Source organism: Lissotriton vulgaris, chromosome 6 (genome assembly GCF_964263255.1).
Source record: "Lissotriton vulgaris chromosome 6, aLisVul1.2, whole genome shotgun sequence".
Classification (NCBI taxonomy): Eukaryota; Metazoa; Chordata; class Amphibia; order Caudata; family Salamandridae; genus Lissotriton; species Lissotriton vulgaris.
The window spans coordinates 962,946,992-962,972,507 of NC_141694.1; the positions used below are offsets into that span (position 1 = coordinate 962,946,992).

The window sequence follows — 25,516 nt, forward strand, 5'->3', positions numbered from 1 at the left end:
TTCAGGTGAAGTTTATTTCCTGTGAGGGCATCCTCCCTGGTATAGGCATGTGGATAGGAGTCTGAGTGAATGTACTCGCAAATGATAAAAGTTGCAGAAAGGGGATTATGGTCACTGTCAATTCTTTCTAGCACTGTCATATCAATGACTATTGGCCATAACTAAGATATAGTCTATACAACTTGTGTGGGAGGGCTTGTTATAGGTATAGGCACCCTTGGTATCAGATTTAGTGCGACCATTGGGTGCCCTCAAGCCATGCTCAATAGTAAGTACTTGTAGATGCACTGCGGACAAGCCCAGATATGAATATGTTCAATTTCTAGGAGAAGACATGCCCAAGCGGCATCCTCATCATCTGTTATATACACTTCTTGGTTGTCCAATGGCTCGAATGTAAGATTAAAATTACCCCCTATGATGAGGAAATACTGTTGGCGAAGTGAAGCAAGAGCATGTTCAAGGGCTTGTAGAGTGCTCGAAACTGTTCCATTTTTGGCCCCTTACATAGATATTGAGAATGGTTACCCGCATGTGGCTACCAATGACCAGTTGGATGCCCAATATATCAGGGGAATCAAGTTGGAGTTGACAGACAGTACAATTTCCAGAGCTTCTGGTCTAAATTACCAAGCCCCCAGCAGTCCTTCCATGGAGGCAAGGAATGGCAGGGACAAAAAAATTGAGATGGCCTGGCCTATGGCCAAAATACACAGACCAGGTTTTTTCTATTAAAAAATCTAATTAAAAAAAGGGTATTTAATAATTACCTATGAAATAGTTTAGCAACCTTATTTAATTTATAAATTAATGGATTATTTTGTTATAAAACATAATTAAATTATTTTAATTAATTCTCTACAACAAATGTAATCATAATCATGCATATTAAAATAAGTGTTTTTTTTTCCTTTAGTGGGAATTTATTTTCCTAATTGCGACTTCAGAAAAATATGTTTATTTTATTAATGTAGATAAGTATTTAAGGGTTTAATTCAAAATGAAGTTAATAGTATTGTAGCATTTGTTTTTGTTTTATTTATTTACAATAAATATGCCAATTAATTTAATGGAATATTTAACATAAAAATATTTTAGTAATTTCATATAAAGGTGAATAGACTGGTCATCCGTCCTATATGTTACAATACGGATATTTCCACGCTGACTGTGGATTATCCCTATGTTAAAGACTAGGCAAAAGTAAAAAAGTGTATTTAACTGAAAAAAAGAAATAGCCTTTTCATGTGAAATATTAATGCATATTATTTATTTCATTTAAATGTAGACTAAAAACTCACTGTCTGGTCGAGACCCACCTGTGCTTCTTATCAAACTGACAGATTTATGGGCCCTTGACTAGGCCCTACTCTCTGTCTTCAAAAGAATGTTCAAATTATTTTATGATGCTTCATGTAATGTATAAAACGACGACCGAAACCAATGTGCTTTTAGACAGTCTTCCGATTCTGTTGCCTGTTCTCCCAGCCACTGCGCTTAATTAAACCAACTGTTCCTGTTTTGCCAAATGCCTCTTGTCTTTAATTTTTTTAATGTAAATTCATATTCGAGCAACACCTTCCTGACAAAAAAAATCAGGGCCAAGGGTCATATAATGCCACTTCTGTTACCCCTGGCATTTTGGTGAATCGACTCCCACGACATCACTAGACAAAATTCAAGGGAACACTACTGTGGGACAATGTTCACTCTTTTTAGGAGCTTCTACTTCTATATTGGTAAACCGTATTCTGATGCATGTCAGCTACCCCATGATAGCACTGCATGACACTTTAGTAGTACTCCATCTTTATTTACCAAATGTGCACTTAATAGTGCTGTTAAATGGGGTACATCCTGTAATGTATAGTTCTTAGAAACAAAAACAATGTTGTTGCATCTTAAAGTGTGATATAACTGCAGTTAACAATACTTGAGCTCGATGTCTCCCAATACAAAAAAATCCATTCAAAGAAAGTGGTTCCCGATAACTTTTGTTCTGATTAGCACATTCATATGTCACCAGTAGTGCATACAAAAGTAAGAGCTTCAAATAACCATCATTCATTTGTAAAGCACAAAAAGGTCACCCCAAAGGGTATCTGGGCACTGGGGGTGACGAGTCTCAGTCGAAAAGTCAGGTCTTGAGTGTCTTTCTGAAGTCCGCTGTGGGGTGCAGTTCAGAGGTGGAGGGGCAGCAGGTTGTTCCAGGTCTTGGCAAAGATGCAGGAGAATGAGTAGCCTCTCAAGCCTGCAGCAAATGCCGGGGGTGGGGGAGGGGGGTACACAATGGTGAGTGAGGATGAGCGCAGTTTTCTTGAGGATAGATGGAAGTTTAGTCGTTGGTTGATTTTGTATGGTCCATGGTCATGAAGAGCTTTGTAGTTGTGTGTGAGGGTCTTAAACTGGCATCTTTTCTGGAGCCAGTGAAGGTATCTGATGAGAGGGGTGATGTGGGTGAGTTTGGGTAGGTCTAGGATTAGCCCGGCTGTAGCTTTCACTGTGGTCTGGATTCTTCTGAGGAGTTGGGTGGAGATTCCAGCGTAGAGAGTTTTGCCGTTATCTTAGTAGCTGGTGACGAGGATCCACGTTGCGGTTATTCTGGTGATGATTGGGGCCCATCTGAAGATTCTGCAGAACATGCAACGGGTGGCGAAGCAGGATGCTGAGGTTGCATGTGTGGTTGTGTCAGTGTGGGTCTGAGTTCTGCTGGCCACCAGTTTTGGTTCTATGCAGAGTTGTTCTTCTATTTTGTTGGAGTGAATTTGAGGTAGTTGTCTCTCATCCATTTAGCTACTTTGGACATGGCATTGCAGAAGTTGGTTTTGGCACTAGTGTTAAATTCCATATAGGTTCCCAAATATAGGCTCAGGTAACACCCTAACCTTTCACCTATATTCTCCCCTACACTACACAAGAAACAGTTCTTGGGGACTAAACTTTTACCTAGATACAACACTGAACACAGAACACAGGATTTTCCCTGGGAAAAGCCTCATGCATTATGCACAAGGATTCTTGGAACATTAGCGGGACTACCATCTCCTGCATAATAACTATGTATAAAGTTAATTCCCAACGTCATCCTAAGTCTGACAATGGCACAGCAAGGTAGAACCACTGGGGACACCTTTGGGTATATAAAAATCACATCTTGCTCAGATAGAAAGAGGAGAACTAGGACTTCCATGCCGACACACTGACGCAAGACGCTGAGGCTCCTGCATGCAGATACTCCAGCTCGCAGTGGTCTAACATCCCTTGCGGGGTGTCCACCTTGAGAACAAGACGGGGTCTCACAGTCTCTCACTTCAGGTAATAGGGTTGACTTTATCCTAGAGGGATTCTTGGCTTAACACCTACAAACATGCTAGGTACACTTAGGTAAATCTAGTTAGGATTGCATCATAGAAGTACGCACTTTATTGTCTTGTATTTTATATACCTGCCTGTATTCATGGTTTTAGCACAATGGGAGAAATCTACTGTCCTTTTACTTTCCTAATGCTTCTAATTATTTATATCTGTTTCTGTCTAGTGGCTGTTTCAGCACACCTATTTTACATTAGAATGACGACTGTTCAATAAATGCTCATTGAAAAACGTCTATATCGTTTATTCTGTGTCTCTCTCTGAGACGAGACAAAGTGAGCACGAATTACTGAGCGAAAAGTATTGCACTGTTTCCACGGACCTGAGAGATCAGGGTTGTCATGTTCCAAAGTTGACAAGAACTATTCTCTCCTTGGTACGAGGGGTTTCTAGTTGCACTGTGAGCTAGCTGGTATATAGGCAGACATACCCGGTGGGGGTGTCTAAAAACAGTCTGGACACCAAACCTGCAGTGTATGTTGTCTAAACACGCAGATCCTATATAGGTTTATAGGAACTAAATGACACTGGAGGGGTCCTCGGTGAGTGAGAGGATTAGTTGAGTATTGTCTGTGTAATAGATTACGTGAATTTGGCATCTGACGACATCCGCGAGGCAGGTCATGTAAATGTTAAACAGAGTGAGGCTGAGGGATGATCCTTGTGGTACATTGCATATAGTGTCCTTGGGTGCGGGGGTGAAGAAAGGCAGACAGATTCTCTGTGTGCTTCCTGTAAGGAAGGAGCAGTTCCACTTGAGGGCCTTTTGCTGTATGCTAATGTTGTAAAGTCTATCAATGAGGGTGGTGGGAGACAGTGTCGAAAGCAGCAGAGAGGTAGAGGAGGATTAGGGCTACAGTTTCTCCATGGTCGAGGAGAGTCGTGATGTCATCTGTGACAGCAATCAGCAGGGTCTCATTTCTGTGGTTGACACAAAATCCTGATAGAGAGGCGTCAAGGAGATGGTTTTCTTCCAGGTATTCGATGAGCTGTTGGTTGATGGCTTTCTTGAGCCATATCATTTTTCAAGAATGATAGAAGGGTGATGCTAGAAACCTTCTTGTAACTCAACATAAAATATATATGAGAACTTATTCACAAAGTGTTTTCAAGGTAAAGATATGAGTCACAAAGCAAGTTTTGTGTGTTGAGGTGTGAGTTACAAATGCAAACATTATGTAAGATAGGTGGAGTGCTCTGCATGGGCTAGGGCTTACTAAGGCTGAGTCTTGACAATGCAAAATAAGACAATGAAACAGGGCTATAATGAACCATTGTCTGTCTCTCCTACCAGGCATAGCAAGGTTTCCTTTTGCAAAAAGACCTCTTGTAAGCTTACTGTGGATTTACTCTCCACCCATAGCTTACAATTGGTTGGATTTTATTGTTACTCTCATTTACATTGCTTTTTATTTGATAACCTGTGTGGGCTTTACTGCTTCTTCTTGGGTTTGTCCCTCTCCTGGGCCATGGCCTCCTTATCAGTGTCCTTCCACTGCTTACCTTTCAAGCACTTCTTTTTAGTTAAACGCTCCTGTATTTCCCAGCTACCTCCCTCGTGTACTTCTCTTCGCTTTGCCTCCATGTTCCACATTGGTCTCTCTTGTCCGTGAGCGTCTCCTCACCCGATCTGTGATGAGCTTGCTCTCATGTGCTTCTTCACTGCATTGCTTTTCCACTCATGTGCTACTTCTTTCAGATCCATGTTCCTCTCTCACACATTTGCTTCTCTTCTCCCATGGGGTCCACACTGGTATTTCACCTTTTCGTGTGCTACTTCCCCATCCTCTAGGTGTCTTCCACTACCCTTCATGATGCTTCTCCCCGACTGTGCCCTCGTGTTGTTTTCTCCCATCTGCACCATCTGTGGTGCTTCAGAAACACTTGCTTCTGCCCCCATCTGCTTTTAAAAAAAAGCAAAAGCTTTGGGGTTACTTTTTCCCCTTTATATTCACCTATCCAATTTGGATCAGTAAAACAAAAAAAATGCACCTTCATCATTTTCTAGGCATGCACACCTACATAATGATGCGGCCAACCGTGTCATAGACTTTGTTCCCTCCTCTGTAGCCATTCTGCACAACATTGGGGATTCTGTATAGCAGCATTACCAACCATTGGCAATGCCAATTGGTCCCAAAAGCAAGACCTATTGACTTTGCCAGTGATTGTTTTTGTCTGGAATTAGCCAAGTCTATTTCATTTTACTAAAATTATATGTGTGATATATTTACCTGTAGTGGGTTTCAGCCAAACCTGTTTGTCTAATGGTCGTTTTTTTTTTCATTCACATTTTGCTTCCACCCACTAACGCATTGAGAATGGGGTAATAGGTCAGCCTACTTTAGGTATTGGCTAACTGCCCTGTGTGTGATGACAATCTGCTGTCACAAGGAGTACGTTGACACACAAAATAGTTCACTTCAGTACCATTGACCTCTATGTCAATGTGTGCTTGTTTTGCTTCTGACCAATGTTTTTTTTCTATATTGAGGAGGGCTTAACGGCTCATCCAACAAGAACGTATACATTTTATGGCAAAATCAAACAAGCAGTGACAGAGCTAAAAGCCTGACAGCCAGCACCAGACCTATTGGCTTTGCTATGCTTGTTCTGTCATATGCTGCATGAAGAAAAAAACTGTACCTGTCTGCTCACCAAAACATCACTAGAAGTCCCTTTTTGACATAGATTGAAGCGACACAGAAGATAGTGTTGGTTACGATTGATAACCCCCAGCCTAAGATACAAGAATTAATTCCAATTGTCCCTTTGTATACCTGCCTCTCTATGGGTAAAAATAGTTAGCAATCAAGGTGCTGGTTAGTTTTAGCTTTACCTTTTCAAATGTTTTATTTCCAATAGCCAAGGATATTGGTCCTATATACACTGTGTTTACTAAATACTTTGTTTCCTTGTTGATTGTGTCATTCTTTTTCTAGAATTTCAATTTTTCAAGCTTAGGAATATATTTCACATGTATTACTCTGCACTCGTAGTAATGTAGGCCAGGCCTAATGTGGAAGTTTCTTAGATATGCTCCTTGCGCCACCCCTTTTAAAGAGCCTGACTCCACACATCCCTTACAATCCACTGGAAGTATGTGGAAATCCTGCAGGAGTAAACAACACCTAAAGGCAAAGGAATTGGTGTCCCGAGGTGAGGGACAGAGGATTGGTAGAGTAAGATCAATGCGGCTGAGTTGAATATCCATACAGTCGTAGCAGTCTTGATGGAAAAACAGGAAAAAACTAATTTAAAGATAGTTCCACAATTCCTCTCATCTTTTCTTTTATTCCTATATGTCCCTGCGTGTGTAATCTCTAAAATATGGAGACTAAACACTGCTAGGGTAGGAAAAACAGGTGTACTTCAGAAATATAGCCGAAAACCATAAATTCCCATGCATGGATTCCAGATCCCAGCAAACAGGCTCATGTGATTTGCATCTGAGAGGTTTCTTAGCACAGAAACAAGCAATCAAACACAGCAGTATGTAGTTGAATGTCACAAGGTAAGATGAAATAAGGGACGCATACTTTCAGGATTATATTAGAATTAAATTATATTGTTCAATCACAGTCACCATCGTGTTAGAATGCATGCAGTACATTTCATCCAGGGCGAGGCACACAAGACGATCACAACCTCGCCCACATAAATAGCCTGCCAATTCCAATAAATAAAAGACTGGTTTGGATTATTTTTAGAGAAACCGCCAGAAAGGTGTGTCTACCACTTTATGTTACTTTTCTGCATATTACGTATTTCCCGGTTTATTCAACTTTCTATTGATATTGGCCGGCACCAAAGGGAAGCATGTCCCGTGTCCACTGTCCACTGTGTGCGTTTGTTTGAGCAGTATTCCTGATTTAGCCAATCTCATTGTTTTATTATAATCGCAACATCATTTGTTGTCAAGTAAGTTGCAGTACTTTTGTCAGAATTGAAGATTTTGAACATTTATGCTCAATAGTATTTCTTTTGCCTATAAAAGAATGATTCGTAAAAACGAGTTAATTTTGCAGACTACTGAACTCACAGGAATTGTTTTCATATGTCCTTTCATGTTGGCGTAGGTTCCAAAATGGTGTATTTTAAACTGCTGAGTGCACATTAGGGTCCAATCTTATGTTTTTTTAACCAGACCTTTTTTGCTTTTACCTCAAGTGACTGAAAATCGGCTAGATCACGTGAATCCTTTTATTTGTTTAGAATATATGATCATTCTATTTTTTATTTTCTCTTTTCTGTTTTCTATTTCGTTTACCATAATGTCTTTTGCTGGAACTTTATTTAACTCCAGCTATTTGTGCCTCAACCCACATTTCCAAAATTCCATTAAACCTTTTGTATGCCTCTAGACTTTAATGTTTAATACAATCAGATCTTTTATGATTTTATGATTTGTGTGCTTTAGACTCCAACTCCTATTTGAGGTCACATAGCACCATAAATTACAATGAATGTGCAAAATACAAAATAACTTCATCATGATTTATTTTATTAAAAATCCAGGCTGTTTCCTTTTATTTAATTTCAACGTGCCTCAATTCTACTTTATGCAGTAGAAAAATATAACGTGATCACAAATTTTCACATTGATCGGGCACTGTATTACTGTCTAAAAAAACACTTTAGGCATCAAAGTCCGCCCGCCATCCTGACGGTAAAAGGGACCGCCCTCCATATGTGCAGGGGTCCCGTGGGTGACATTAGAATGCGTCCGTCACACTGGCGGGCGCATCCTGCATTTTTAACATTGCAGCAGGCGGTGCTCTTAGCAGCACCTGCCGCAATGTCAAAATTGCATGTTGTGCATGTGCATGCACAACTTGGGAGGCACCGCGCAGTGCCTGCTTTGCTGTGCAATCACATGTAGGGGCCCCCTCCAACCCCCAATGGGCCCCCAACCTTGAAAACCGCATGCCTTTCTGTGGCAGCAACGCCGCCACCGAAAGGCTCCCTCCCGCCTGCATCCTAATATGGATAGTGGTGTTTAGCGAACAGCGCCGCCATACGAATCCCTTTTCTGCCCGGTCGATCCGCCCTACATCCTATTGGGCCCCTAAGTGCCGGAGAAGTCCTATGTTTTTTACCATCTGCATGAAGCATGAAAATAAAAACAATTAAATAACATAATCAAAAGTCAATGGTCCAAAAGCTAATAGGTGTTTTTTTGTCCTAGGAAACAACCTTATTTTGAAACACTTCTTGCAAAAGTGGCAGGTGATTAACCATATCAGTTATGAGTGGGGTTTTTAGAAGTGACTTATAGGAGTGGCACATGTTGTGTCTACAGATAAAACTATTGGGTCCATCTACAATGAGCTATTGTCAAGTGCGTGTATATATATATACAAGCAGCCCGTCCCGACGTTGTCCGGGTATAAATTGCTGCTGGCCAGTATATTGTTTTGTAGGATTTCGTTTTGATAGCATTTCTTATCTGTGACAGGCCTGTGAAACGCTCCGATTCACAGTGCACTGCTGATGCACTTAAGAGTGCGCGTTCAGTAGTGTGTGAACTCGAGTTTCCCTACTTTATTTTTCCTTGCAATATCATATAGCGCAAACTCGACAACATGGCATGAGCTCAATTTACATTACAGACGAATACATTCATTTGTGGTAGGCACGGGGAGACTGGAATCACAGGATGTTGAGCTGATGCCGAGATTTAAACGTAGCTCCCCAGCTCCAAAGTTCGCAATTCTAGAACTGATGGCTGGAGGTGTGTCTAAAAGTGTATGTCGGTGCTGGCCATCAATGAGAGAGACCTGTGCATTTTTCAAATGGGTGGTGAAAAAATATGAGTATGTTGCTGGAGATGTGGGCCGCCGTAACACCAATGTACTTACCGGGGGAGTGTGGTAAATATTTTCGTAATTTACCTTGATCGGAATTTCTATAATATCAATAAGGTCAAGTATGAAGAGCAGAGTCCGTGGTGGTTCGAATAAAGGGTCTTTATTCAGTAACTCGAGTTAAGGGAGAGCTCCGTCACCTAAGGAGGATCGGAAGAATCTCTAACTTTCATCAAAGAGGACATGGTATTTATACACAGAAAAGAGGAAGGAGCTTCCCTTGAGCAAAACTCGGATAGCTGTGTTTGCAACAATACAGAAGTCAGTAAAACTCGGATAGCTGTGTCACAATTTTACAGAAATCATAGCAACGTTACTGTGTCAAAATCATACAGATGTCATGACAGGAAGAAGCGTGACTGTGTCTTTAATCATGAGGAAGTCACGGCAGAAGCAGAGCATTGAGAAATAATCCTAGGCTGGTTCCTTAGATGAGAGAGAGAGAGAGAGAGAGAGAGAGAGAGAGAGAGAGAGAGAAAAGGAGAACTGGCCATTGACAGGATGTCTGGTGTCGTGTCTTTCAGCAAACGGGGGCTCTTCTTCTCGGAATTGGTTGTCGTGGTTTAGCAAAACGGGGCCTATTTCTCGGAATCGGCCCGATTATAGGGAAATGGTTACAAATGGGGGGTCTTGTTCTTGGAATCGGCTTGACCATAGGAATGTACAGTTTGAGTGAGGAAGCTGTTTCTCGACATTGCCTTAGCCATAAGAATGTACCTTTGAATTTTAGAGGAAGGAGAGTGCATGTGCAACTTTTGTGTGCGCGTGATCAGGTTTGCTTGTGTTCTCGTTTGCTTGTTTTCCGACATGATGGGCTCGGGAACGTGACTGAGAGGGTGTATGATGGGACATAAACTACAAGAAATAATATTTTTCCACAGGAGGGTAAACACCCATTATTCCGCAACTTTCTTTATGGATACCATGACTCTGCATACTTTCATTACGAAAGTACCATGACTCCGCAATGCCATTATAACGCATGGCACTACATTTTATATGCTTTTACCACGTATACATTTACAACAAAATTCGTTGTAAATGCATGAATGGTAAAAGCATGTTATTTTTAATGTTTGGATAAGGTAAGTATGGGTATAGGGGTGTATGTTTTGGGGTACTGAGGTATATGTTTTGGGGTGTTTGGGTATTTTAAGGGTCCAGATATAGTTTTGGGTTATGGGGTAAAGGGGTAGTTTTAGGGTTTAGGGATAGGTATGGGTTTTGGGGTAGAGGGGTATTTTAAGGGTTCAGGGCTAGGTTTGGGTTTTAGGGTACAGGGGTATTTTTAGGGTTCAGGGACAGGTTTGGGTTTTGGGGTACAGGGATATTTTAAGGGTTCAGGGCTAGGTTTGGGTTTTGGGGTACAGGGGTATTTTAGGGTTCAGGGGTAGGGTTGGGTTTTGGGGTACAGGGGTATTTTTAAATGTTCAGGGCTAGGTTTGGGTTTTGGGGTACAGGGGTATTTTTAGGGTTCAGGGGTAGGTTTGGGATTTGAGGTACAGGGGTATTTATAGGGTTCAGGGCTATGTTTGGGTTTTGGGGTATAGGGGTATTTTTAGTGTTCAGGGGTAGGTTTGGGTGTTGGGGTACAGGGGTATTTTAAGGGTTCAGGGCTAGGTTTGGGATTTGGGGTACAGGGGTATTTTTAGGGTTCAGGGTTAGGTTTGGGTTTTGGGGTACAGTGGTATTTTAGGGTTTAGGGATATGTTTGGTTTTGGGCACAGGGTATATTTATAGGGTTAAGATGGGTTAGTGTTTAAGGTTGTTGGGGTATTTGAAGGAGTAAAGGTGGGTTATGATTATGGGGTGCAGGGGTATTTAAAGTGTTCAGGGCTAGGTTTGGGTTTTAGGGTATAGGGGTAGTTTTAGGGTTTAGGGATAGGTATGGGTTTTGGGGTACAGGGGTATTTTAAGGGTTCAGGGCTAGGTTTGGGTTTTAGGGTATGGGGTATTTTTAGGGTTCAGGGGTAGGTTTGGGTTTTGGGGTACAGGGTTATTTTAAGGGTTCAGGGCTAGGTTTGGATTTTGGGGGAAAAGGGGTATTTTTAGGGTTCAAGGCTAGGTTTGGGTTTTGGGGTACAGGGGTATTTTAGGGTTCAGGGGTAGGTTTGGGTTTTGTGGTACAAGGGTATTTTTAAGGTTCAGGGCTAGGGTTGGGTTTTGGGGTACAGGGGTATTTATAGGGTTCAGGGCTAGGTTTGGGTTTGGGGGTATAGGGGTATTTTTAGGGTTCAGGGGTAGGTTTGGGTTTTGGGGTACAGGGGTATTTTAAGGGTTCAGGGCTAGGTTTGGGATTTGGGGTACAGGGGTATTTTTAGGGTTCAGGGTTAGGTTTGGGTTTTGGGATACAGGGATATTTTAGGGTTCAGGGGTAAGTTTGGGTTTTGGGATACAGGTTTTTCTTTTAGGGTTTAGGGATAGGTTTGGTTTTGGGTACAGGGTATATTTATAGGGTTAAGATGGGTTAGTGTTTAAGGTTGTTGGGGTATTTTGAAGGAGTAAAGGTGGGTTATGATTATGGGGTGCAGGGGTATTTAAAGGGAGCAGGGTGGGATTAGGTTTTAGGGTGTAAAGGGTAATAAAATAAAATAATAAATAAAAATAATATAAATAATGCAATTTAAAAGAATAAATGTTTTAATTAAATTTAAAAACCGTATATATATATATATATATATATATATATATATCCAAATAAACGAACCTCTCCAGCAAGAAGACGTCAGCCCACACAGGTAAGTTGAACGGACCTCCTTTATTGACAGGAAACAAACGGCATGATGCATTTCGGCGTAACGTGCCTTTTTCAAATGCCTAATGTTTGTAGAATTCACCTGCACACGACGGGTTCCACTGAGGGGAAGATGAATTTCAACCCGCAACTACGAGTTGATTGGCTGCAGACACACTAGCGGTAGTCCTTGCCCCAGTGGGCGGTGTCCACAGCTCGCCCAGGATTGTGGTCAATGTAGTGTGAGGGGGTCAATTCTCTTTACCTTCACCCCACCAACAATACTAGCAGCGCACCAGTGTCACTTCCCTTAGTAGGCAGCGGTGACGCGATGCAGTCATCTCCCCATGTTAATGGCCTTTCGATGCGCTGTCAGCTGGGGTGGCTCGGCGTCTTCCCAAGAGCATTGAGACTATCCACGAGTTACCACACTGCGCCGAGCACTTCAGGGCGGGGGCTTCAAGTGCGAGTGGCAACGCACTAAAACATCCAAATAAACGAACCTCTCCAGCAAGAAGACGTCAGCCCACACAGGTAAGTTGAACGGACCTCCTTTATTGACAGGAAACAAACGGCATGATGCATTTCGGCGTAACGTGCCTTTTTCAAATGCCTAATGTTTGTAGAATTCACCTGCACACGACGGGTTCCACTGAGGGGAAGATGAATTTCAACCCGCAACTACGAGTTGATTGGCTGCAGACACACTAGCGGTAGTCCTTGCCCCAGTGGGCGGTGTCCACAGCTCGCCCAGGATTGTGGTCAATGTAGTGTGAGGGGGTCAATTCTCTTTACCTTCACCCCACCAACAATACTAGCAGCGCACCAGTGTCACTTCCCTTAGTAAGCAGCGGTGACGCGATGCAGTCATCTCCCCATGTTAATGGCCTTTCGATGCGCTGTCAGCTGCGGTGGCTCGGCGTCTTCCCAAGAGCATTGAGACTATCCACGAGTTACCACACTGCGCCGAGCACTTCAGGGCGGGGGCTTCAAGTGCGAGTGGCAATGCACTAAAACATCCAAATAAACGAACCTCTCCAGCAAGAAGACGTCAGCCCACACAGGTAAGTTGAACGGACCTCCTTTATTGACAGGAAACAAACGGCATGATGCATTTCGGCGTAACGTGCCTTTTTCAAATGCCTAATGTTTGTAGAATTCACCTGCACACGACGGGTTCCACTGAGGGGAAGATGAATTTCAACCCGCAACTACGAGTTGATTGGCTGCAGACACACTAGCGGTAGTCCTTGCCCCAGTGGGCGGTGTCCACAGCTCGCCCAGGATTGTGGTCAATGTAGTGTGAGGGGGTCAATTCTCTTTACCTTCACCCCACCAACAATACTAGCAGCGCACCAGTGTCACTTCCCTTAGTAGGCAGCGGTGACGCGATGCAGTCATCTCCCCATGTTAATGGCCTTTCGATGCGCTGTCAGCTGCGGTGGCTCGGCGTCTTCCCAAGAGCATTGAGACTATCCATGAGTTACCACACTGCGCCGAGCACTTCAGGGCGGGGGCTTCAAGTGCGAGTGGCAACGCACTAAAACATCCAAATAAACGAACCTCTCCAGCAAGAAGACGTCAGCCCACACAGGTAAGTTGAACGGACCTCCTTTATTGACAGGAAACAAACGGCATGATGCATTTCGGCGTAACGTGCCTTTTTCAAATGCCTAATGTTTGTAGAATTCACCTGCACACGACGGGTTCCACTGAGGGGAAGATGAATTTCAACCCGCAACTACGAGTTGATTGGCTGCAGACACACTAGCGGTAGTCCTTGCCCCAGTGGGCGGTGTCCACAGCTCGCCCAGGATTGTGGTCAATGTAGTGTGAGGGGGTCAATTCTCTTTACCTTCACCCCACCAACAATACTAGCAGCGCACCAGTGTCACTTCCCTTAGTAGGCAGCGGTGACGCGATGCAGTCATCTCCCCATGTTAATGGCCTTTCGATGCGCTGTCAGCTGCGGTGGCTCGGCGTCTTCCCAAGAGCATTGAGACTATCCACGAGTTACCACACTGCGCCGAGCACTTCAGGGCGGGGGCTTCAAGTGCGAGTGGCAACGCACTAAAACATCCAAATAAACGAACCTCTCCAGCAAGAAGACGTCAGCCCACACAGGTAAGTTGAACGGACCTCCTTTATTGACAGGAAACAAACGGCATGATGCATTTCGGCGTAACGTGCCTTTTTCAAATGCCTAATGTTTGTAGAATTCACCTGCACACGACGGGTTCCACTGAGGGGAAGATGAATTTCAACCCGCAACTACGAGTTGATTGGCTGCAGACACACTAGCGGTAGTCCTTGCCCCAGTGGGCGGTGTCCACAGCTCGCCCAGGATTGTGGTCAATGTAGTGTGAGGGGGTCAATTCTCTTTACCTTCACCCCACCAACAATACTAGCAGCGCACCAGTGTCACTTCCCTTAGTAGGCAGCGGTGACGCGATGCAGTCATCTCCCCATGTTAATGGCCTTTCGATGCGCTGTCAGCTGCGGTGGCTCGGCGTCTTCCCAAGAGCATTGAGACTATCCACGAGTTACCACACTGCGCCGAGCACTTCAGGGCGGGGGCTTCAAGTGCGAGTGGCAACGCACTAAAACATCCAAATAAACGAACCTCTCCAGCAAGAAGACGTCAGCCCACACAGGTAAGTTGAACGGACCTCCTTTATTGACAGGAAACAAACGGCATGATGCATTTCGGCGTAACGTGCCTTTTTCAAATGCCTAATGTTTGTAGAATTCACCTGCACACGACGGGTTCCACTGAGGGGAAGATGAATTTCAACCCGCAACTACGAGTTGATTGGCTGCAGACACACTAGCGGTAGTCCTTGCCCCAGTGGGCGGTGTCCACAGCTCGCCCAGGATTGTGGTCAATGTAGTGTGAGGGGGTCAATTCTCTTTACCTTCACCCCACCAACAATACTAGCAGCGCACCAGTGTCACTTCCCTTAGTAGGCAGCGGTGACGCGATGCAGTCATCTCCCCATGTTAATGGCCTTTCGATGCGCTGTCAGCTGCGGTGGCTCGGCGTCTTCCCAAGAGCATTGAGACTATCCACGAGTTACCACACTGCGCCGAGCACTTCAGGGCGGGGGCTTCAAGTGCGAGTGGCAACGCACTAAAACATCCAAATAAACGAACCTCTCCAGCAAGAAGACGTCAGCCCACACAGGTAAGTTGAACGGACCTCCTTTATCGACAGGAAACAAACGGCATGATGCATTTCGGCGTAACGTGCCTTTTTCAAATGCCTAATGTTTGTAGAATTCACCTGCACACGACGGGTTCCACTGAGGGGAAGATGAATTTCAACCCGCAACTACGAGTTGATTGGCTGCAGACACACTAGCGGTAGTCCTTGCCCCAGTGGGCGGTGTCCACAGCTCGCCCAGGATTGTGGTCAATGTAGTGTGAGGGGGTCAATTCTCTTTACCTTCACCCCACCAACAATACTAGCAGCGCACCAGTGTCACTTCCCTTAGTAGGCAGCGGTGACGCGATGCAGTCATCTCCCCATGTTAATGGCCTTTCGATGCGCTGCCAGCTGCGGTGGCTCGGCGTCTTCCCAAGAGCATTGAGACTATCCACGAGTTACCACACTGCGCCGAGCACTTCAGGGCGGGGGCTTCAAGTGCGAGTGGCAACGCACTAAAACATCCAAATAAACGAACCTCTCCAGCAAGAAGACGTCAGCCCACACAGGTAAGTTGAACGGACCTCCTTTATTGACAGGAAACAAACGGCATGATGCATTTCGGCGTAAAGTGCCTTTTTCAAATGCCTAATGTTTGTAGAATTCACCTGCACACGACGGGTTCCACTGAGGGGAAGATGAATTTCAACCCGCAACTACGAGTTGATTGGCTGCAGACACACTAGCGGTAGTCCTTGCCCCAGTGGGCGGTGTCCACAGCTCGCCCAGGATTGTGGTCAATGTAGTGTGAGGGGGTCAATTCTCTTTACCTTCACCCCACCAACAATACTAGCAGCGCACCAGTGTCACTTCCCTTAGTAGGCAGCGGTGACGCGATGCAGTCATCTCCCCATGTTAATCGCCTTTCGATGCGCTGTCAGCTGCGGTGGCTCGGCGTCTTCCCAAGAGCATTGAGACTATCCACGAGTTACCACACTGCGCCGAGCACTTCAGGGCGGGGGCTTCAAGTGCGAGTGGCAACGCACTAAAACATCCAAATAAACGAACCTCTCCAGCAAGAAGACGTCAGCCCACACAGGTAAGTTGAACGGACCTCCTTTATTGACAGGAAACAAACGGCATGATGCATTTCGGCGTAACGTGCCTTTTTCAAATGCCTAATGTTTGTAGAATTCACCTGCACACGACGGGTTCCACTGAGGGGAAGATGAATTTCAACCCGCAACTACGAGTTGATTGGCTGCAGACACACTAGCGGTAGTCCTTGCCCCAGTGGGCGGTGTCCACAGCTCGCCCAGGATTGTGGTCAATGTAGTGTGAGGGGGTCAATTCTCTTTACCTTCACCCCACCAACAATACTAGCAGTTCACCAGTGTCACTTCCCTTAGTAGGCAGCGGTGACGCGATGCAGTCATCTCCCCATGTTAATGGCCTTTCGATGCGCTGTCAGCTGCGGTGGCTCGGCGTCTTCCCAAGAGCATTGAGACTATCCACGAGTTACCACACTGCGCCGAGCCCTTCAGGGCGGGGGCTTCAAGTGCGAGTGGCAACGCACTAAAACATCCAAATAAACGAACCTCTCCAGCAAGAAGACGTCAGCCCACACAGGTAAGTTGAACGGACCTCCTTTATTGACAGGAAACAAACGGCATGATGCATTTCGGCGTAACGTGCCTTTTTCAAATGCCTAATGTTTGTAGAATTCACCTGCACACGACGGGTTCCACTGAGGGGAAGATGAATTTCAACCCGCAACTACGAGTTGATTGGCTGCAGACACACTAGCGGTAGTCCTTGCCCCAGTGGGCGGTGTCCACAGCTCGCCCAGGATTGTGGTCAATGTAGTGTGAGGGGGTCAATTCTCTTTACCTTCACCCCACCAACAATACTAGCAGCGCACCAGTGTCACTTCCCTTAGTAGGCAGCGGTGACGCGATGCAGTCATCTCCCCATGTTAATGGCCTTTCGATGCGCTGTCAGCTGCGGTGGCTCGGCGTCTTCCCAAGAGCATTGAGACTATCCACGAGTTACCACACTGCGCCGAGCACTTCAGGGCGGGGGCTTCAAGTGCGAGTGGCAACGCACTAAAACATCCAAATAAACGAACCTCTCCAGCAAGAAGACGTCAGCCCACACAGGTAAGTTGAACGGACCTCCTTTATTGACAGGAAACAAACGGCATGATGCATTTCGGCGTAACGTGCCTTTTTCAAATGCCTAATGTTTGTAGAATTCACCTGCACACGACGGGTTCCACTGAGGGGAAGATGAATTTCAACCCGCAACTACGAGTTGATTGGCTGCAGACACACTAGCGGTAGTCCTTGCCCCAGTGGGCGGTGTCCACAGCTCGCCCAGGATTGTGGTCAATGTAGTGTGTTTCCTGTCAATAAAGGAGGTCCGTTCAACTTACCTGTGTGGGCTGACGTCTTCTTGCTGGAGAGGTTCGTTTATTTGGGAAGACGCCGAGCCACCGCAGCTGACAGCGCATCGAAAGGCCATTAACATGGGGAGATGACTGCATCGCGTCACAGCTGCCTACTAAGGGAAGTGACACTGGTGCGCTGCTAGTATTGTTGGTGGGGTGAAGGTAAAGAGAATTGACCCCCTCACACTACATTGACCACAATCCTGGGCGAGCTGTGGACACCGCCCACTGGGGCAAGGACTACCGCTAGTGTGTCTGCAGCCAATCAACCCGTAGTTGCGGGTTGAAATTCATCTTCCCCTCAGTGGAACCCGTCGTGTGCAGGTGAATTCTACAAACATTAGGCATTTGAAAAAGGCATGTTACGCCGAAATGCATCATGCCGTTTGTTTCCTGTCAATAAAGGAGGTCCGTTCAACTTACCTGTGTGGGATGACGTCTTCTTGCTGGAGAGGTTCGTTTATTTGGATGTTTTAGTGCGTTGCCACTCGCACTTGAAGCCCCCGCCCTGAAGTGCTCGGCGCAGTGTGGTAACTTGTGGATATATATATATATATATATATATATATATATATATATATATATATATATATATAGATATATATATATATATATATATATATATATAATACACATATATACAAACATATATTTGATGTTTTAATAATGTACTTTTACAATGTATATGACTTTTCCACACATGCATTTGCGTTATAATGGCATGCGTGATAAGGTCATATGTGTTGTAAAAGTTTTAGAAATTATGTCTTTGCGGAGTAATAGTCATGCGTTATAAAAATTGCGGAGTGATGGTATGCGGGATGTTGGTTTGCGGAATGGTTTGCGGAATATCATCACATATTCCCGGGGGAGGGATAGTCCCTTTCTTGCTATTTCCGTGGAGGCGGGCCTTGTGTCCGGATGTGCGTGGCGAGAGGCCTGTGTGCAACAGAAGTGGAAAATCTCCAGGCATCACCGTAAGTTAAGGCGAGATTGCATTTCCTGCACAATGGCCCCTGTTTGCGCTCCTTCCGGCCCTTGGAAATAGCGCCATGCCTGACCTCCAAACATTAAAGCAGGTGCATGTCACTGGGAGCGCAGGACAAGCACACCCGGAGCTGAAATGTACAGAACCTGGGATGAAAAAACAATGAAATATTGAGCACAACGCTCGCATTTTTTCCGTAATCCCGCGCCCCGCACACGCCACCAGCACACGCCCACAGCACACGATGTGAGACATGGCATGAAGGGCGGAACGTACCACACGCCCACAGCGTTTGTCACACCCACAGCACACGCCCACAGCACAACGCAGACACGCCCACAAGGGACTACTTTGCTGGCATGGTTCTTTTACCTTTTAAATGTATATGGTGGGCGTCTGCATAGCCTATGTCCTTCTGCTGCAACTGCCCTTTCCAACGCTGTATTGGGTGTTGTGCTTGGTGCTGTGGTTCCTGAAATTACCCGCCTCAAATGTTTGGGCTCAAACCTTTGAGGCGGGTAATCTCAGGAACCACAGCACCAATCACAACACCCAATACAGCGTTGGAAAGGGCAGTTGCAGCAGAAGGATATAGGCTATGCAGACGCCCACCATATACATTACCACTCTTAAGTGCATCAGCAGTGCACTGTGAATCGTTGCGTTTCACAGGCCTGTCACAGATAAGAAATGCTATCAAAATGAAATGCTACAAAACAATATACTACTGGCTGGCAGCAATTCATACCCGGACAACGTCGGGACGGGCTGCTAGTATATATATATATATATATATATATATATATATATATATATATATATATATATATATATATATATATATATATATATATATATATATATATTCACTAAAAAACCATAGGTTTCAGGGACGTTATAGTTAGTTGGACATTTCACTCGTACAAAACCAGAGAAATTCGGCTGTTATAGTTAGTTGAGCTAACTATAACTCGCGCCTCCGCAATGCACTGCTGATGACGTTACATATTACATCACTCTTTACATGGTCAGTGACATTACTGATGACATCTCAAATATCATCACTGATGACATCAGCCAGTGACCTTTTGTTTCTGTAAAGTTTAAATATGTTATATATATATATATATATATATATATATATATATATATATATATATATATATATATAACACCACGAGTTGCCCCCAAAGGAGATGTCACACATCAACGAGTTACCGCACTCACATCCGTGGCGATGACAAAGCAGCTGCTCTCATTCCCTTCCCTCAAATCACCAAAAGCGTTTCGGGCGGTAAGCCCTTGATCACTGGTCTTGATTGAGACACGGAGGCAGCAGCTACGTAAGGAACTTTAATTTATTCAATGTTTAAGTCCCCGCCCCAGTGGGCGTAAACAAGCACAGCATTATGGTAGATGCAGTCCATGAGCTTGGAGAGACCCTAAAAGTTTCCAAAATGCACCCCAGTGGGTGATGCATGCCCCCGTTGCAAATCTGGAAGCGAGCGGGATGCAACCGCGTTGACATCAGTAGCTCCCAAGGATGAGGCCTCGTTGATTCCACTCGGTGTTTGTAATGTCTAACACCAGGATCCGCTGTAGTTGGCGGCGGGACATCTCCGCGGCCGGGCCGGCCGCTTAACATATAACACCACGAGTTGCCCCCAAAGGAGATGTCACACATCAACGAGTTACCGCACTCACATCCGTGGCGATGACAAAGCAGCTGCTCTCATTCCCTTCCCTCAAATCACCAAACGCGTTTCGGGCGGTAAGCCCTTGATCACTGGTCTTGATTGAGACACGGAGGCAGCAGCTACGTAAGGAACTTTAATTTATTCAATGTTTGAGTCCCCGCCCCAGTGGGCGTAAACAAGCACAGCATTATGGTAGATGCAGTCCATGAGCTTGGAGAGACCCTAAAAGTTTCCAAAATGCACCCCAGTGGGTGATGCATGCCCCCGTTGCAAATCTGGAAGCGAGCGGGATGCAACCGCGTTGACATCAGTAGCTCCCAAGGATGAGGCCTCGTTGATTCCACTCGGTGTTTGTAATGTCTAACACCAGGATCCGCTGTAGTTGGCGGCGGGACATCTCCGCGGCCGGGCCGGCCGCTTAACATATAACACCACGAGTTGCCCCCAAAGGAGATGTCACACATCAACGAGTTACCGCACTCACATCCGTGGCGATGACAAAGCAGCTGCTCTCATTCCCTTCCCTCAAATCACCAAACGCGTTTCGGGCGGTAAGCCCTTGATCACTGGTCTTGATTGAGACACGGAGGCAGCAGCTACGTAAGGAACTTTAATTTATTCAATGTTTGAGTCCCCGCCCCAGTGGGCGTAAACAAGCACAGCATTATGGTAGATGCAGTCCATGAGCTTGGAGAGACCCTAAAAGTTTCCAAAATGCACCCCAGTGGGTGATGCATGCCCCCGTTGCAAATCTGGAAGCGAGCGGGATGCAACCGCGTTGACATCAGTAGCTCCCAAGGATGAGGCCTCGTTGATTCCACTCGGTGTTTGTAATGTCTAACACCAGGATCCGCTGTAGTTGGCGGCGGGACATCTCCGCGGCCGGGCCGACCGCTTAACATATAACACCACGAGTTGCCCCCATATGTATATATATATATATATATATATATATATACACACATATATATATATATATATATATATATATATATATATATATATATATATATATATATATATATATATACATATATATATATATATATATATACCAAGGTGTATTGAAGAAGAATGAGTGGTATATGAGTGTCTGAATAGATGATTAAACATGTCTTACTGAATGCATGGGTTAGTGAGTAAACTGTGTAAATGTCAGGAACAGTCGGTCAGTAGGTGCGTAAGCAGCTGCATGGGTTGGTGAGTAGCTACATGAGTGTAGATATGGGTTATTGGTTAATTGTCTGAGTATCTGTATGGATGCATGAGTATCTGTGTGGGTGGGGGGGTGGGTGACTGCATAGATGTGTGAGCGGGTAATTCATTGGGTGTATGGGTTCAAGAGTGTATCTGTGAAGGGTTGTATGAGTTGGTTAGTGTGTGTATGGGTGTGCTGGTGAGTAAATGGATGTCTCAGTGGTACATGTGTGAGTAACTACATATTGAAAGGCAGTAAGTATATGTGAGTGTTGAAGTATATAAATCACTATATGTGAGAGTTAGTGATTGTGAGAGTGCCTGTATGGATGAGTGTGTACTTGTAATAGATATTGTATAAGAGAGAAAGTATGTGTTAGTATCTGTATCAATATGTGAGGTGGTGTGTGTATAACTGTATACATGAGTAAATGGGAGTGTGAATGAATCTGCATGATTGACTAGATGTGTGAGTAACTCGATGGATGAGTGTCTGTATAGGTGTAGGAGTGCAAATGATAGTGCTGTATTGATAAGTGACTGCATCTATGAGTGACTGTGTGAGTGAATGAGTGGATGTGTGTACCACTGCTGGCCGAGCTCTCTCTCTTCCCTTCACTTCCATTCAGGGTAAATTTTCAGAGGTTCTCATCCATGTTCCATATCCCTTAACCTTTCCAGCTAAGTGTCTATACCTTCCTCCTTCTAAAGGCTAAGCGCCCAAGTGAGTCCTAATCTCTATGTGGGGCCTGTCTGTTGTTGGTAGCGTATTGTTGTTGTTGAGTTCTATTCCTGGCTAAGTACCTTGGTTGTTTGGTCCCTACAATTTTTTGTTTCATGTATCCTTTATATGCCTATCTACTGCTCACCTCCCACAGGCGAACACTTAGGGCCATATGTATCATCAACCTGATTTGCGATTCTGAAATAGCGATTTTTTTAGAAATCGCTATTTCAGAATTGCAAATTGAGATGTATGTACAAATTCGCAATTTTTTTACGAATTCTTAGTATTCCTTAATTGCGATTAGCAAATTGTGAACAGCAATTATGGAATACTTTCCCATTCATTTCTATGGGCCAGGAGGTCCATAGGAATGAATGGAAAGTTATTCTCAATTTGCGATTCGCAATTTGAGAATCGCAAATTGAGAATAATTTCAAGGGTGCAGGGGTGTCCAAAGGACACCCTGTTGCACCCCTGAAATAAGCATGGGTACACATGTGGTGCACATACATGCCCTAAGGGCATGTATGTGCGTCACATGGCACTTTGAAAACTGCAAAAATGTGCATTTTTCAAGGAATTCACAACTTACCACCAACTTAAAGTTGTGGTAATTTGCGATTCCTTAAGGACATTTTGCGATTCCTTAAATGCAATTGCAAAATAAGGAATCGCAAATTTTGTGATTCCTTATTTTGCACCAGATTTTCCTTAACACGTACCATTTAGCAAATTTGCATTTGCAAACACCGAAATTCTGCGAATTTCGGCATTTGCTAATGCGAATTTGCTTGATACATATGTTCCTTAGTCATTACATCAACTCATATTTTTTTAACAATGTTAAATCGCCATCAACAGATATATACATGCTTAATAAGGCATTTGCATTTTACAGATGTGTATGGAGTTCTCCGTCCGTATTCAGGCAAAGTGGGACCTTGGTTTATAATGTAAATATCAAGTGTGATTCCAAGCATCTGAGTTTCAGGACTCTATGCCCTCCTCTCTTGTCTTTAGGCAGACTAACTACTCCATAGTATTGCAGACTCTTCCAGTCCTGATCTGGATGTACTTCCAAATGTTTTGCCAGGGCGTAATTATGGTCTTTGTTTACTATTACTCTGATATGTTCTAAGATGCGCTTTTTGAGTGGACATATCATACTTCCCACATACTTTAATCCACAAATGCACTCAATCACATTCACCACATAGTTGATTTCACAAGTAATTCTATGGCTAATAGTAACTTACTTTCCTTCATGATCCTGAAATTGCTTCATATTCTTCCCAATTTGACATGCTTTACACTTTTCACACCTAGTGAAGCCATTCTTTATTTATCCAGCCATGTTTTTGGTTTTATTATGGTGAAGTGACTCCTCACTAGCTTGTCTTTTATCAATGGCACTTTCTTGTACATTAAATTGGGGTGTTCACCTACTTTATGGCCAATGTCGGGATCCTTACTTAGCAGATTCAAGTATTTACTTAGAATGCTGTAAATTTGTTTATTCTGCTTACTAAATGTAAGAATCACCCTATTGTTTTCCTCTCTGCTTCCCATATTTGTTTCCTTCCCTTTACTCACCAATGTTTGTGTGTGTTATTATTTTAGCATGTTTCTTTACTTGTTTCATGTACTTCATTGGATATCCCCTTTTCTAGAATCTGAGTTTAGTTGCTTTGAATTGATCCTCCATCTCCTTTTCATTGGAGCAAATCCGTCTGATCCTTATGAACTCCCCATGCAGTATTCTTTTCTTTAGGGATTTGGGATGGAAGCTTGATCTGTGTAGGATACTGTTAGTGGTCGTAAGCTTAAGGTACAAGGTCATATCTACAGAGCTCTCTTCGATATATACTTTAAGATTCAGGATTTCCACTTTTTCAGTGCTCACATTGCAGCTGAACCACAACCCCTATCCATTGTTATTTAGTATAACATGTGTATAATTTAGATTTGGTTCTATTCCAGATGAGGAAGAGAGCATTGGTGAATCTCAACCACAGTTCAATTTCTCAGTGTAGGTCTCATTCTCCTCTATCTAAGCTATATCCTTCTCCCATCAATTCATGGTCAGGTTGATGCAGTTTTTAGAGAAGGAGACTCCCATCGCTGTCACCTGAATGTGTGCGTACCACTGGTGGTTGAAAAGAAACACATTATTCTGGAAGCACATGTCGATCATGCTGAGTAACATCTCTGAGTATTTCAATTCTTTGATATTTATCTGTTTAAGAAAGTGCTCAGTTGCTTTCAATTCTTAAATTATGATTGATTGGCGTATATAAAGTTGCCCTGTCAATTGTTACTAACAGTTACCCTTCTTGCCAGCATGTATTTGCTAGAATCCTAAGGAAATCCCGTGTCCTTTATATATGAACTCAAGCTTGATACTATGGGGGACAGGAAGTAGTCCACATATGCTGAGATGTTCTCATACAGTGCCCTACACCTAGATATATTTGGTCTTCCCGGTGGTTTGTTGAGAGTTGTATTCACTTACGGCAAGAAATAGATTGTGGGGATAGTAGTGCGGTCATTGATCAGAAAAAGCAATTCATCATCACTCAGCATGGCATCGTTGTACCACAGCTTTAGTTTCTTATTCAGGTCTATTGTTAGATAATTGATAGGATTTTGCTCCAGTTTCTTGTAATTGGTGGTGTCATTAAGTTGACGATATGCTACTTCTAAGTAACCCTGTTTATTTAGGATAACCATGTTCCCACCCTTTTCTTCTGGTTTGATTTCCAGTGTAATATTCATCAATAGTTGTAAGGCATCCCATTCTTTTTTCATTAAATTCTCATTCTTGTTCATGTGTTTAACATTTTACATTTTGTCCAAATCAGTGATCACCAACTCATAGAATGTATCTATCTTATTTTCTGGAGTTAAGGCTGGACATAAATTACATTTTGCTTTGATATTTGTCTGCACATCGTTGTCTGTTTCAATTCCAAGTTGGTCAGTATCTGTATTTCAGTTAGTGCTTCATCCTCTATGTTGTACATCAGGTCAAACCCAATTTTCAGGTGTTTATTTAATTGTTAGACCAGTCTCTTGTCCGTGTTGCCCTAATTTCAGTTTCCCTTTTACCTCAATCTTTGCAAAATATTTGGACAACTTCACTTTGTGACCACACTTGTAAATGTCAGTTTTGGTTTCAACAAATTCAAAATGTTTTTCAGGGCAGATTGTGAGCCCTTTGTTCAGGAGTTTTCCTCTTCCTCCTTCATATGATATTCAGAGAGGTTAAATACCAAGTTCTCTTCTTCACTCTCGGTTTCCATTATTTTTCCTTCTGTCTGTGGCAGATTTGATCATTTCT

At 43.9% G+C, this 25,516-nt stretch overlaps 1 protein-coding gene across 1 annotated transcript in view; it reads left to right on the plus strand.

Annotated features, from left to right (window-relative positions):
* Positions 1–25,516, plus strand: part of RSPO3 (R-spondin 3) — a 530,784-nt gene that overhangs the window by 81,703 nt on the left and 423,565 nt on the right. The gene's annotated exons all lie outside the window — the stretch shown is intronic.